The sequence below is a fragment of the Dermacentor andersoni genome, chromosome 10, assembly GCF_023375885.2.
Source record: "Dermacentor andersoni chromosome 10, qqDerAnde1_hic_scaffold, whole genome shotgun sequence".
Classification (NCBI taxonomy): Eukaryota; Metazoa; Arthropoda; class Arachnida; order Ixodida; family Ixodidae; genus Dermacentor; species Dermacentor andersoni.
In genome coordinates this window covers 13,259,431-13,274,430 of record NC_092823.1, presented here as the reverse complement: position 1 = coordinate 13,274,430, position 15,000 = coordinate 13,259,431, and the positions used below count along the sequence as shown (strand labels likewise).

The 15,000-nt window shown below is 57.5% G+C and overlaps 3 non-coding genes across 3 annotated transcripts; 2 read left to right on the top strand and 1 right to left on the bottom strand.

The window, feature by feature from the left end:
* Positions 1-1,876: 1,876 nt before the first annotated feature.
* LOC126521259 (U2 spliceosomal RNA) lies at positions 1,877-2,068 on the bottom strand. The gene has a single exon (XR_007597210.2). It is a non-coding gene; the product is annotated as a U2 spliceosomal RNA (small nuclear RNA).
* An 8,496-nt stretch (positions 2,069-10,564) lies between these two features.
* LOC126519343 (small subunit ribosomal RNA) lies at positions 10,565-12,379 on the top strand. Its single transcript, XR_007596562.1, has one exon. It is a non-coding gene; the product is annotated as a small subunit ribosomal RNA (ribosomal RNA).
* Positions 12,380-13,952: 1,573 nt separating this feature from the next.
* LOC126519348 (5.8S ribosomal RNA) lies at positions 13,953-14,105 on the top strand. The gene has a single exon (XR_007596566.1). It is a non-coding gene; the product is annotated as a 5.8S ribosomal RNA (ribosomal RNA).
* The last annotated feature ends 895 nt before the right edge of the window (positions 14,106-15,000 follow it).

Sequence of the window (15,000 nt, the reverse complement as noted above, 5' to 3'; positions counted from 1 at the left end):
AAAGTACAATCGTCGAACTAGGTGGCAAGTGGAGTACATCCTTTTTCTTGGAACGGTTTGCAATTGACTGCTTGAATGTGCCGACCACGCGTCGCGGGTCGCGTATAGAGCCAACCGTTGGCAAGCACGCGTCTAGCGTAGCAGCAGAACCGATCGCGGTTGCGATAACCCATCGTTGGCAGCGAAAAAGAAAAACACCCACACGCAGTTTGTAGCAATAACCGTACAAATCAATGTGGTTTTAAATATAGCTTCACTGGTCACCCAAGAAGGGCACCGAAACTTTCTCATGACGCACACCGCTGTAGTCCACAAAGAACAAAGCGCACAAAATAGATATGATACAGCCGCACCGCATTATTTCGTGTTTTCACCATTTCATTACTTTCGTGTGCATGCGCGCTAGGGCCACGCAGGCCAGGAGTAAAAGGCACGAAAAGATAAAAAAAAAAATGGTACGCAATCCTAAGCTTTGACTTGACTGCTGTGGCACTCGCATTTGTGTTCTTTACCTTAGGCGAACGCAATGCGCAAACTGAACTGGAATTTCCAATAATTGAAATTCCTGTTTGGCTCATATTTGCGTTTTTCGCCCGAGCAAGCGCTTCACTGCACTACGCTTTGCCCCTTCAACGTGGCTACACTGCCCGGCAGGCGTGTTCTGCGTAGGGCCGAACCTGCAGGCAAAAAGCATGGGCGCCGCCATCTTGTTGAGAGCGGCGCCAGGGACACAATCGCGCCTAGCTCATTGAGTTTTCCCCCAAAACTGAAAAAAATTTGACTTCATTAAACGAGAAAGATGCCACGAGTGCCCCAACAAAAAGCTTTGAGGATTACCGAAGGGTAACTGAGGGCGACGCAACGGGCTCTGGAAAGAAGGATGATGGGTGTGGCGTCACGGGGGGATCGGAATAGAGCAGATTGGGGTGTGCGAGGACAAACGCTCGTTAATGACACCAAAGTTTAAACCAGGAAAAACAAATGGGCATGCGCAGGGCATGCAATCTGGGGGGAAGATAACCGGTGGCCATTAAGGGTTACAGACTGAATTCCAAGAGGAGGGAAGCGTAGCAGTGGGTGGCAGAAAGTTAGGAGGGCAGATTAGATTAGGGACTACATGGCGACAATCGGCACCTGACCGGGGTACTTGGAGGATCATGGGAGATGCCTTTGCCCTGCAGTGGGCGTAGCCAGGATGATGATGATGATGATGTTCATGATGAAAAGGTAGCAACAGGTCTTCGTAACATACAGGTTAGAAAGATGAGGCACCTTTTAACCCTTGAATATATTTCGCCACATTCGGGCATACGACAAGTTTGTTTTCGAGGCGCTCGGTCCCACTGCTGCGAAAATGTGTACACAAAGGCTGCACAGTAGTTGCCAGAAATCGGGCACTCTATTTTTCTTTCATAGGGAATCTTTCTTCCACTTGGGCAGCGGATTTCGGCGGCAGGGCGAGCTTGCGTGGGCGCGGTGGTTTACGGATCCAAGCGATAGTGAACTCCAAAATCCAGTGTTGGCTTTGAGTGGGATTCATATTGATTGCGAACCCCACGGCTAATCCTACCCCCCATCCCCCCAAGTGGCTCTTTACAGGAGACAATCATTCAGAGACATCGGACAAATAGGAATTCTGGTTCTTTCTTTTGCTTTCATTAATTTTTCTCGAAGCCCATAACTAGAAATTTGCTGGAGCGACTGTCCCATTTGCGACGCAACAAGTGCGACGCTACACACAGATGGAGTGGCAGTTTAATTACTCTCGTGGTCCGCGAACCGGCATCGTTGCGTGTAGTATAGGAATGGTGCGTGTCAAGTCAGTGCTCGCGTTGAGCTTGTGCTCTTCATTTTGATTGAATGAAGTCTCACCTAAGTGAGCGGGAACGATCCCGGAGGTAGTGCAATACCGGGCCGACCTGCGGCGGAGGTGAAGCAGGCTTCAAGCACTCCGCCAACTTCCAAAAATAGGTTTAATATCGTGGGTCCATATAGAACCCGTATCAGATATTAAGCTGATAAGAACAGAGTTTTTTATTTATGCTAGTTACAAATACATCAAAAATATGTTACAAAACCAAGGAAAAAACGGATAAAAGGTGTATATTCTAAAAACGCAAACAAATGACTAAAAAAAAACTAGTTAGTGGTGTTAGTGATAAAAGGCTAAAACTGTAAAGGTGTAAAATACATGGCAAAACGCTTCTCTAAAACATAAAAGATCATTAAGACGTGCCTACATGGGCTTTAAAAATCTTCGTAGAGGCGCTAATCGTGTCGCTGATGCACAGGCGTTTTAGTGTGCGTAGGTATTGCCTACTGCACAGCCTGCGCATCACACGATCATTCCCCTGATCCCAGGTGCCAAGGCAGCCGACGACCACCGCGTCCACCGTCACGCGCTGGAACCGCCGGAGGAGATGACGCTGTACAGGGGCGTACTTCTCCTCCTTAGCCTTCCGGGCGTCCTGGAACGCCTGCAGCCTGTTCTCGAAAGGGCAGCAGACGTCCAGGATCAGTGCCTCCTCTCCACGGGCCAGTACCAGGTCGGGCTTGAGGGATGTAGTGCCCACGACCTGGTTCTCTGCTATGACAGTAAACCTCCCCAAGGCAGCCTTTTTTATTCTGGCGACGATGGTGTTGTGACGCTCCGTCATGGCCCGACTCTGCCGCATGCAATGGCAGAGTACATGCGGCAGTGTCTCCTCCCCGTACCCGCAGCGCCTGCATCTTTTGTCGGCTGCGGGTGCCCAGAGTCTTGTGGCATTGAGGGGAAGGAGATTCAGTCGGGCTCGATGCACGAAGCGCCAGTCGATGAAGCGGGTGTAGCGGCCGGACCTCATGAAGTGTGAATTTGCCGTGTCGGCCGCCACACACACCATCGCCTTGCCTTGGTTTGGCTTGTCATGCAGAGCTCTGTCCCTTTCGGTGGAGAGAAGCGCCCGGATGGTCTTGATCAGCTTGTGGCGGTTCCTTGCTGACACGGAGGCCTCTCCGCAGTTGATGCGGGCCCCATGCTCCAAGAGCTCCCAGGCGATGGAGAGGCGACGGGAGGCTTTCCGGGCCTCCGTCCACACAGACTGTACCTGTGTGGACGTTTGTCGGAAGTCGCCCTCCGTCTCGCCTGAGAGGTAGGCCTCCATGTCCTCGGTGTTCGCGGGTCGTCTCAGCCGCCTTGACACGACGCCCTCTAGCTCCCCTGCCGCACGCTCCCGGACCTCCACGTCGGTCGACGTCAGGAGTTTGAAGGCTCCATCCACCCGGCAGATGTCGCTGAGCTCCGCCGCAAGTGGGATCCCTGCACTGCCAGCCTGAGAGCTTCCGTACAAGTATTCATTGGAAGCTCTGGCTGGCACGTACAGGGTCTTCTTGATGAGCGGGCGGAGCTCCTCGTCGAGGCGTTGCCACTCTCCTTTGCTGGCAAGGCCCACCCGCATGGCAAAGTTCAGGGCCGGATACAAAAAGGTTTTGATTGCATCCAGCCTTTGCCATGGGGCGAGCATGGAGGAGAGCAGCTTTCTGCCCAGGTGGATGGCCTCGTCGACCGTCGTCTCGTCCGGTAGCACCCTGAACCCCACTGGACGGCCCAGGAACTTGTGCCCCTCGAAGTCGCCAAGCGCCGGAATCGGGTCGCCACCCACGGTGAAAGAGGTGGGCCGTGTACCCACGGGGTGGCGACCAGACAGGTGTAGAGACCGGCACTTGGCGGCGTTCAGTCGCAGCCCAAGCCGGGCCGACAGGGCTGTCACACGGTCCAAGCGGCTCTGCAGGGTGGTGGGATCCGCGGCCAGCAGCGTCAGATCATCGGCGTAGGCAAGGATGTTGTGCTGCCTATCGCCTCCCTGTACTGCACGGATGACCGGGTCCACCACCAGGTTGAAAAGCAGGCCGCTCAGAGGACAGCCCTGTCTCAGCCCAGCTCCGATGGTGATTGGCTCCGTAATGCCAGCTGCTGCCACGACGCAGGTGGTGTTGGCGCGGTAGAGGTCCTCTACGATGGTAGCGAAGGCCTCCCCCGCGCCGGCGCCGCGGACAGCGTCAACGAGGGCCTGATGGGCGACCGAGCCGAAGGCGTTGGCAAAATCGAGGAACCCCACGCACAGCTCCCCACCTCCTGTCCTGGCATCGTCTAGGCGTCCCTGCAGCACGAAGTTGTGTTCAAACACTCCATCGTGCGGCAGGAAGCCCTTCTGACACCTGGACAGTACCGCATGGTCGCCCAACCACCTCTGCAGCCGGGTGGTGAGACACCCGGCATACAGTTTGGCGATCGTGCGACCAAGGGCAATGGGTCGCCAGTTTGTGGGGTCCTCGCGGTCGCCCTTCTTGTGTATCAGGATTGTCCTCGTCGACTTCCAGCTCAGGGGCGTGCGGCGGTATTGGAGGCATACGTTGTATACCGCCGCCAGGAACCTGCCCTCAGGGTCCACCTGCCTCCAGTGGTGGTACGTGAGGCGGTCCTCCCCTGGAGCTGTACTCTCGCATTTACGGAGCTTGGCTGCGACTTCTTCCGGTGAAAAGGGGCACAAGTCCAGTTCTTCGGTGGCCGGAAGCCTTGACCGCAGGATGCTGGTATCCACGGTTGTTGGTGACCAGAGGTTCGAGTAGTGGTCTTGCAGTGCATGGGGGTCAATCGGACAGAGCTGCGACGGGCCTTCAGTGATAAGCCGCACTGCCCGGCGCCGGTTCCTTCTGTACAGTGTTTGGATCTGCTGGGGGTTGTCGGGGTTCACCTCGCGCCTCCGTGATTGGCGCGAGTCCCCGACTGGCAGCCGCAGGTGTTTTGTTGCGGCTGCAATGGCACGGTCGAGGATGTTTTCAAACCGTGCCCACTCCCCAGCAGACTCAGGCAACCGGCTCAATGCCCGCAGCTCTGCCGTTTCGTCCGCTAAGGTCCATGCACTGCCCTCTGGCCGTGTGGTACCAGCATGTTCGTCCTGGGTCCCGAAGACCTGGGTGCTTCCGTCATGGTCCTGCACCTCTGCCCTGCCTGGGGAGAGCTCCTGCATGGCCGCCGGCTCGTGAGCCTCGGAGGCTGGTGCTCCCGGGCTGCCTCGGTTGGACAGCAGCGATGGTGTTGGAGAAGGAGTGGCCGAGGTCGCGGCCCGCCCTGATTGTGTTGGCGTCCGCTGCGAGGGTACCTCGGCCATCTCGCCATCGCTGCTTTGTCCAGGTGTTCCCGGAGGCGCCACGGGAGACGGCTCCTGGTCGGCGGCCTGCTCGATGGCCACTGCTGGAGTTTCGGGAGGGTCCTCAGCGGGACCCTCGGTGCTGTCCTGCTCTGTTGAGGGGGTGCTGTCGTCGTCCTGCTCCGACGCACCAGAGGCAGCACCCGCGGCGAGATCACGCCTGGCTGCTAGAGCCGCCTCCCTCCTGTGCCACTGTTCATGGTTGCTCAAGCCCCTCCTTGTGGGGAAGGACATTGAGCAACTGCCACATTGATGTGGCAGGGCAACAGGGGGGGCGGTCGAGTTGGTTGCAGCCAGGCAGGCGTGGGAGGCTGGTCTTTGCCCCAGTGTCTCGCCGCAGATGCTGCACACGTTGACGGTGCGCCGGATTCTGGTACCGTGCTCGATCTCGAGGTGCCGCTGGAGGGACTGCCGCCGCGCCGTCCACTTGGCCGCGGCGTAAGCGGCTCGGCAGCCCTCCTCGCAGCATCGGACCGTGTGGGGCACGGGGAAGAACACCGTGAGGGTGCCATCCTCACGGGTCGGCTGGCGTTCCTGCCCAGGGGTGTTGGGGTCGCCATCGTCCTCGCTGTTGTCATGGGCCCTGCGGCCGTGGCCCCCAGGATCCATTCGATGGGCTTACCCTCCGGACCCGGCGGCTCTCCTTAGAGGAGGCCAGGTCCGGAGGCTAGGGGGCCACCAGGAAAGGCAGCGACAGGGCCAGGCCCATGACAGACGATGGCGAGGGCAGGGGCCAGCCGGTCGTGCCCCAGCACAGCACCAGTCGAGGCAGCAGGACCAACAGGCACCCCGCAGGCAGGCAGCACCGGATTCCAAGCAGTGGTCAGGCCGAGCAGGGCAGGAGTCTCCGGGAGGCAGCAGGCAGCGCCAGGCAGTGGCAGGACCAGGAAGCGGGCCGGTGTGGGTCGTCCAGGGGCCACCAGGTAGCAGCACGTGGTCTGTCCTGGAGGCAGTGCAGCAGGGAGCCGAGGGCCTAGAAAGAGAGCGCTGGGATAGGGGAAAGACACTGCTATAACCGGGCAGGTAACCGGGCGCCTCTACGAAGATAAGTGTAGTGAAGGCCGGGCAAGCCAGCTGCATGCACTACACTTTGATCTTAGCCAAAAGGCCGAGAAGCGATGTCCTTCACTTCACTTCATTGTACTACTGCCTTGTGGGCGCCCTGCCGACATGGGTAACCTCAGCAACAGCGTGGGCAATATTATAAAATTCAGCCTGTGTACAGACTCAACGCTCCCTATCTCACGGATGAACTCGCAACGCCTCAGTCTTTCGCTGTTAACGAAACGCTGTCGCGTAGAAACGAGACCCGAGTGCAAGCTTGCTTGTAACGCGAAACCAACCAATGCGACCTCGTAGAAAACGGAACAGGCGAGCGGAAAAAAAACGCGCCAGGGGAATGCTTACTTCCGTCTGAATGCGACCGCTCAAGGTGACCTTCCTTGAGGGCTTCGTTTCAAGCCCGTGTGCAATTGTAATATACTACGCGCATTTCCTTCATTTCTTTTTATTTACCGCAAGGCCCACTGAAAATTTTGATACGGCACAGGCCGGGACGGATCGCAACGTGTCGAATCGACCGGTAGAATTAGGTAGCATGCCCCATGTACGAAGACGAGCAACATAGAAGTGAATGACAAAATAAATATAGAAAACGCTGCACACTCCTTCCAACCGGAAACATAGAGGGGAGAAAGATCGCCATCTGAAACACAGGCATTGTAAAAAAAAAAAAAAAAAAGTGCTACCTCATCATCTTTACCATTACCGTGTGTGTGTATGTATATATGCATGTGTGTGTGTGTGTGTGTGTGTTTGTGTATATATATATATATATATATATATATATATATATATATATATATATATATACGCACACATGCTAGCATAGCTTAAACGCAGCTGGAAAGCTCAGCCTTGCACAAGAACCACCCCCTGTCGCAAACCCCTTTGAAACATTCAAATGGGAAACACGAGTACAGCGAGGTCGTTCGAACCTGGCGCCAAAACGCATTGGCGCCATCTGTGTACGGAACTAGGAAAACCTGCGGACTTTGCAATACAGAAAGAAAGGTAGATGGCGCGAGCTAACGCTCCATTGCATACTAAGAACGAGAGTTAGTGAATAATGGCAGAAACGTCTTGGGAAGAGAAAAAAAAAAACACGCAAAAGTTGTTGGCTTGTGCAAGCACTCTATGTTAGAGCGATTAAAAAGCATAGCATCTTCTACAACAGCAGCTACAAAAAGAAGAACGTGAGAGAGAGGGAGAGACACAGGCGTGTTTCTTTGGAATGCAGAGCATGCAGCACATACTATAAAGTGCCAAAGAGACGGGGAACGCAGATGGCGCGAAGGTGTATGTCCTCAAAGCTTGAAAGCAATTTCTAAATTACAACATGTACCGAAGTCCACCTACTCTCATCAGGTTGCTCCCGCCTCCAGTTGCGTTTAAAGTGAAATTACAGTCGCCTCAAAGGCAGACAGAGAGAGAGTGAAAATAGGTACACTTGCTTCGCGCAGCTGCAGCCGTTCAAATTTTACAGCAAGAGCACTCCCGAAAGCACAAAGTCCGCTGCCGCCTGGGCGCAATGCGCTCGCTTCAGTAAATTGCCGTGCTGGCCTCGGCAACCAAGAGGTGTAGTGCGGCAGACTGCTGCATTGTAGCACACCGCAAACCGTGCAGACGTAAGCGATCGCCTCGACATCGCTGCGAGCGCTCGAAGAGACAAAGTCCGAAACCACGTGTGCCGGGGCGGTGCGAGCGCGACGCCTTTGACGCAACTTTTGCGTACAAGCCGCCGCACCGCCACGACGGAATCGCTGGCATCCCGCACGCAGCTGCATTGTGTCACGCCGGCAATCGTTGAAACACCACGCAGTCGTCGGCGTCGGCCCCGACATGGTTGCGAGCGCCGGAAGAGACAAAGTCCGAAACCGCGTGTGCCGGGGCGGCGCGAGCGCGACGCCTTTCACGCAACTTTTGCGTACAAGCCGCCGCACGGACACGACGGAGCCGGTGTCACCCTGCAGAGGGCTGCACTATAGCACGCCGGGAACCGGCAATGAACCGCGCAGACGTCGTCGTTGGCCGCGGCGTTGCCGCGAGCAGGCGAAGAGACAAAGTCCGAAAGGACGTCAGCCGGGGCGTCGAGCACGCCGCCCGCACTGTTCGCACGCGTGCTCGGAAATGGCGAAGGGGCCGCGCTAGCGTGCCTTGAATCGGTGAGCGGCGGTACCGCGGCGATCGCCAGAGCTCGAATCCGCCCTGCAAAAGCCAAATATTGGCGCTCGGCTCGGCGCAGTACGCCGCCGCGTCGCACGAGTACGGCCCCATGGAGGTCTGGGCACTTATCGCTGCTACTGTAAGGGGCCGTACGGCCCCGGCCGACATTGTACCGTAGTGCGATTTTCGGCTTGCGCGTGCTCGTGGCGTAGTCCGCGCACCGTTCCGACGTCGACAATCGTGCCCACGACTACGCGAGCGCTGGAAGAGACAAAGTCCGAAACCGCGTGTGCCGGGGCGGCGCGAGCGCGACGCCTTCGACGCAACTTTTGCGTACAAGCCGCCGCACGGACACGACGGAATCGCTGGCATCCCGCACGCAGCTGCATTGTGTCACGCCGGCAATCGTTGAAACACCACGCAGTCGTCGGCGTCCGCCCCGACATGGTTGCGAGCGCTGGAAGAGACAAATTCCGAAACCGCGTGTGCCGGGGCGGCGCGAGCGCGACGCCTTTGACGCAACTTTTGCGTACAAGCCGCCGCACGGACACGACGGAGCCGGTGTCGCGCTGCAGAGGGCTGCACTATAGCACGCCGGGAACCGGCAAAGAACCGCGCAGACGTCGTCGTTGGCCGCGGCGTTGCCGCGAGCACGCGAAGAGACAAAGTCCGAAACGACGTCAGCCGGGGCGTCGAGCACGCCGCCCGCACTGTTCGCACGCGTGCTCGGAAATGGCGAAGGGGCCGCGCTAGCGTGCCTTGAATCGGTGAGCGGCGGTACCGCGGCGATCGCCAGAGCTCGAATCCGCCATGCAAAAGCCAAATATTGGCGCTCGGCTCGGCACAGTACGCCGCCGCGTCGCACGAGTACGGCCCCATGGAGGTCTGGGCACTTATCGCTGCTACTGTAAGGGGCCGTACGGCCCCGGCCGACATTGTACCGTAGTGCGATTTTCGTCTTGCGCGTGCTCGTGGCGGTGTCCGCGCACCGTTCCGAAGCCGACAATCGTGCCCACGACTACGCGAGCGCTGGAAGAGACAAAGTCCGAAACCGCGTGTGCCGGGGCGGCGCGAGCGCGACGCCTTTGACGCAACTTTTGCGTACAAGCCGCCGCACGGCCACGACGGAGCCGGTGTCACCCTGCAGAGGGCTGCACTATAGCACGCCGGGAACCGGCAAAGAACCGCGCAGACGTCGTCGTTGGCCGCGGCGTTGCCGCGAGCACGCGAAGAGACAAAGTCCGAAACGACGTCAGCCGGGGCGTCGAGCACGCCGCCCGCACTGTTCGCACTCGTGCTCGGAAATGGCGAAGGGGCCGCGCTAGCGTGCCTCGAATCGATCGGCCGGGGGCCCCGTAGGGCGACAGAAAGGCAATTGTGCAGGAAACCGTACTGGCCATTGGCGAGAAATTGCCGTTCGCGCATTCGGTGGACGCGCTGCGCTTTCACGACTTCGGCATTGTGCTGCCGACGTAAGCTTTCAATCTTGCTCGCGGCGTTACGAGGCGGCACGATTTTCGCCAAACGCTCGTCGAAAGTGGCACGAGTACGGCCCCATGGAGGTCTGGGTACTTATCGCTGCTATTATATGGGGGTCCCAGAGAGCAGTCGCCCCCAAAGCGACCTGGGTGTTTGATATGCGGCGGGCTTCGTGCCCGTCAAGCGTGTCCCCGGTATCGCTCCCGTGGATCCCACAGCTGACGTCTGCAGCCTCATCCGCTTGATGCGTTAGGGGCTGGTTGTCGGACGACGCTTTTTCCACGATATCGAAGTGTGTTCCGCATCGTCCTCGGACGAATCAAATACGAAAGCGCCGAAGGCGCGGGCGTGACCCGTCGCCTAGCGGCTTTGCCGTCTCGGCTACGTTGCAAGTGTCGGTCGGTCCACCAGTGCTGCGGGCTCGAGAGAAACCGCAAGCCGCGATCGAGTCGACACAACCGGTCTATCGAGAATGTTGCGTGCTTCTTGCCGCGTGGCGATACCCGGCCCTGCGGGGAGGGCGCCGTAGCGAGCTCGAACGCCGTCGTCTCGGACTGTGCAAAGTGCTACCCTTTGCGAGAACGAAGCGTGTTGGGGCGCCTGAAGGTGGCCTCGGCATCGCAAAAACGGCGTCCGGCCTGCTTGAAAGGCTGGACGCGCAGTTGAACGATTACCTGGTTGATCCTGCCAGTAATCATATGCTTGTCTCAAAGATTAAGCCATGCATGTCTAAGTACATGCCGAAATAAGGCGAAACCGCGAATGGCTCATTAAATCAGTTATGGTTCCTTAGATCGTTTCTTCCTACTTGGATAACTGTGGCAATTCTAGAGCTAATACATGCAGTGAGCCTGAAGCCCTTTGGGCGACGGGTGCTTTTATTAGACCAAGATCGATCGGGTTTCGGCCCGTATTGTGTGGTGACTCTGGATAACTTTGTGCTGATCGCATGGCCACGAGCCGGCGACGTTTCTTTCAAGTGTCTGCCTTATCAACTTTCGATGGTAGGTTACTTGCTTACCATGGTTGTTACGGGTAACGGAGAATCAGGGTTCGATTCCGGAGAGGGAGCCTGAGAAACGGCTACCACATCCAAGGAAGGCAGCAGGCGCGCAAATTACCCACTCCCGGCACGGGGAGGTAGTGACGAAAAATAACAATACGGGACTCTTTTGAGGCCCCGTAATTGAAATGAGTACACTCTAAATCCTTTAACGAGGATCAATTGGAGGGCAAGTCTGGTGCCAGCAGCCGCGGTAATTCCAGCTCCAATAGCGTATACTAAAGCTGCTGCGGTTAAAAAGCTCGTAGTTGGATCTCAGTTCCAGACGAGTAGTGCATCTACCCGATGCGACGGCTCGGACTGAACATCATGCCGGTCCTTTCTTGGTGCACTTCATTGTGTGCCTCGAGAAGGCCGGTGCTTTTACTTTGAAAAAATTAGAGTGCTCAACGCAGGCGAGTCGCCTGAATAAACTTGCATGGAATAATAGAACAAGACCTCGTTTCTGTTCTGTTGGTTTTTGGAATACGAGGTAATGATTAAGAGGGACAGACGGGGGCATTCGTATTGCGGCGCTAGAGGTGAAATTCTTGGACCGTCGCAAGACGAACTACTGCGAAAGCATTTGCCAAGAATGTTTTCTTTGATCAAGAACGAAAGTCAGAGGTTCGAAGGCGATCAGATACCGCCCTAGTTCTGACCATAAACGATGCCAACCAGCGATCCGCCTGAGTTACTCAAATGACTCGGCGGGCAGCTTCCGGGAAACCAAAGTGTTTGGGTTCCGGGGGAAGTATGGTTGCAAAGCTGAAACTTAAAGGAATTGACGGAAGGGCACCACCAGGAGTGGAGCCTGCGGCTTAATTTGACTCAACACGGGAAAACTTACCCGGCCCGGACACTGGGAGGATTGACAGATTGAGAGCTCTTTCTTGATTCGGTGGATGGTGGTGCATGGCCGTTCTTAGTTGGTGGAGCGATTTGTCTGGTTAATTCCGATAACGAACGAGACTCTAGCCTATTAAATAGGTGCGGGGTTCCCAGCACCTTACAACCTTCTTAGAGGGACAAGCGGCTCCTAGCCGCACGAAACAGAGCAATAACAGGTCTGTGATGCCCTTAGATGTCCGGGGCCGCACGCGCGCTACACTGAAGGAAGCAGCGTGTCTTTATCCCTGTCTGAAAAGACTGGGTAACCCGTGGAACTTCTTTCGTGATTGGGATAGGGGCTTGCAATTGTTCCCCTTGAACGAGGAATTCCCAGTAAGCGCGAGTCATAAGCTCGCGTTGATTACGTCCCTGCCCTTTGTACACACCGCCCGTCGCTACTACCGATTGAATGATTTAGTGAGGTCTTCGGACCGATGTCCGGCGCGGCCTTTCGGTTGCGCCGGTCTGTTGGAAAGATGACCAAACTTGATCATTTAGAGGAAGTAAAAGTCGTAACAAGGTTTCCGTAGGTGAACCTGCGGAAGGATCATTACCGGATTGTGAAGGGTGGCGAGCGCCATTGTTTCTACCCCGTGTGGGTGAAGCAGCTCGCTGCGCCCGACGCTTTCCGCCGCTGGCCCCGCTTGGACGCGGGGACGGCTATACCCGAACATGCCGGGGACTGCCTGAATTTTGAGGGGCGCCCCGTGCCAAATTTGTTGCGCCCAGTGGACGCCGGCTGCAACCTTGGACGGTTGGCTTGGCCGCGCCCGCGGGTAGAAACGGCGTAACGCACACTGGGTGGGCTTTCTGTCCGCTTTGGCGCTCTTGCGCGGAATGGGAGTAAGACGACCCGACCTGCTGCTTTGCCCAGTACGAGGGGAACGGCGAAGCGTGCGGTCGGTCAAGGAACTGACGGTCGAGAGCTAATGCCGCTGCCGCTTAGTACACACGGAACCGTGGTGCGAGCGCTCTCCCGTCCTCCGCGGCAAACGCTGCCGAGTCTGAAAAGGCTGGCGGCTGCCGGTCGCTTCCTGCGGCGAGTATGGAGTAACGACCCGACTTTGTTGCCGCCCAAGTACTAAAGGAACGGTGTGGCGCTCGGTCGGTCATGGAACTGTCGGTATGAGGGTGCGGCTGCCAAGTACGGAAGGAACCGTGGCCTAAAGTGCTCTCCCGTCCTCCGCGGCAAATGCCACCGAGTCCGAAAGGGCCGGAGGCTGCCGGTCGGCTCCTGCTCGTGACGCGCGAGGTGTCGAGATCGCGGTTTAATGCGACGACGTCTGCAGGCTATTCGCCCGCCGCCGAGGGAAAGGCGGCGTTGCTGCGAAGTACCGAAGGAAACGCGGCTTTGCTACGTCGGAAGCGTTCTGCGGTTAGGCGGACTTGTGCGCTTTGGGAAGGCGCCGCACGTCGAAAGAGGAAGTACGGACAGACGAGGGACTGTAGTCCCGGATTCGAACGCACTTGCGGCCAGGCCCTTGCTGGCTTCGTCTTCCGCCTCAAGTAGACTTGTTGTGGCGCCGGCGCAGGGAGCCGTCCCTGGCACTGGCCGAGTGGTTTTGGAGAGCTGCGCGAGTACGCGCGCCGGGCTCTTGTCTTTCGTTTCAAGTAGGCTGTTGGATCAACAGCGGTTATGCTGCGGCGATCTGCCGATGCGAAAGTGTGTGTGTGTTTGAGGCCCTTCTATGAACCTACTGCTGACTGAAGCGAAGCACGTCGATGGGGGTGAAGCCCTGCCCGTGGCCGTGTAGCCGTTAAAGACTCCACAGCGGCTTAGCCCTAATCATGGCTCTGTCGCTCTTTGCAATTTTTAGTGGAGCGATGTGAACGTGCACACGAGACACACGGGTCCGGTGGTTGGTTGGCAGGCAAAACCGGCTTCGAGTGCGCGCAAACGGCATAAGGTACCTCGAGGGCAAGCGAGGAAGGCGTGGGCGCAAAACACACGCGCGAGTAGCAGGAGTGGAGTGCCATTAGGCTTTCAGCTGCTGAGACGCGGCCGCCGAAAGAGCGAGACTGGAGGAGCGCACGCCGAAAGGCGCTCTTCGAAACCACACACAGGGAGACGCCACGTGCCTAAAACCCTGGTTGTACTGTACTGAATTGAACAAACTATTTTTCACGACTCTAAGCGGTGGATCACTCGGTTCTCGGGTCGATGAAGAACGCAGCCAGCTGCGAGACTTGGTGTGAATTGCAGGACACACTGAGCACTGATTCTTTGAACGCACATTGCGGCCTTGGGTCTTCCCTTGGCTTCGTCTGTCTGAGGGTCGGATCACATATCAAGAGAGACTTCGGCGCACAGGGAACGTGCGTCCGTCGACTCGTTTTGACCGCGTCGGCATCATGGACAGTACGTTGAGCGCTAAAGCCACGCGCCAGCGGCCTCACGAGAGGGAGACGGTGGCAAACCGTTGTGCCAATTCTTCGAAAAGACGGAAACGAGGCAATACTACTGCAGCGTGACGAGTGCGCGCCTCTAGCAAGACCGCCGCAGGATGGAGTCGGATACCTGCAGGGAAAGAGCGGTCCAAGCACGAGGCGCGAACGTCTGTTGCCATGTAGCGCGCACGTTTGCGAGAGAGTCGGAAGCGCACGCTTGCGTGCACGGAAAACGTGGGAATGAAACGCCGGCCGATTCCCGCGCCGTGCGCAAAGCCAGCGCGATCGCAATTTGCGCTGTTTGCCTTCGAAGTACGTCGAGCTCCAGAGCTGGTCGCTCGTTCACGTCACCGCAGCTGTGTGGGCGCCCTTCCGGGCTTCGTCGCAGGAATGGGAATCGGCAGATTCTTGCGAGGAGCGGGGAGGAGAAGGGTGGCCCCCGAAAGCGGTTCGACGCGACAGCGCCGTCTGCGAGCGAGAAGAGTCACGGCACGGCGGAGAATTGCGGCGAAACGGAAAATGTCTCCTTCGAGAGCGTGGGTGCCCCGTTGGCGGAGCTGAAGCGTTCCGTCGTAGTCCGCCGTCGGTCCAAGTGCTTCGCAGTCTCTGTCCCCTAAAGACTGGGCCACTCCAGTTGGGGCAGGGGCGACGCTACACGAGACGATGCCTCCCGCCAGGTTTTAGTCGCCCCTGCGGTGCCCGCTGAAGCGGCGCGCGGCTAAGGCGATCTTTGCCTCGGTGGTGTTTGGGCTTTCAGACACGGTCGCTCACCACGCAACTGCTCGT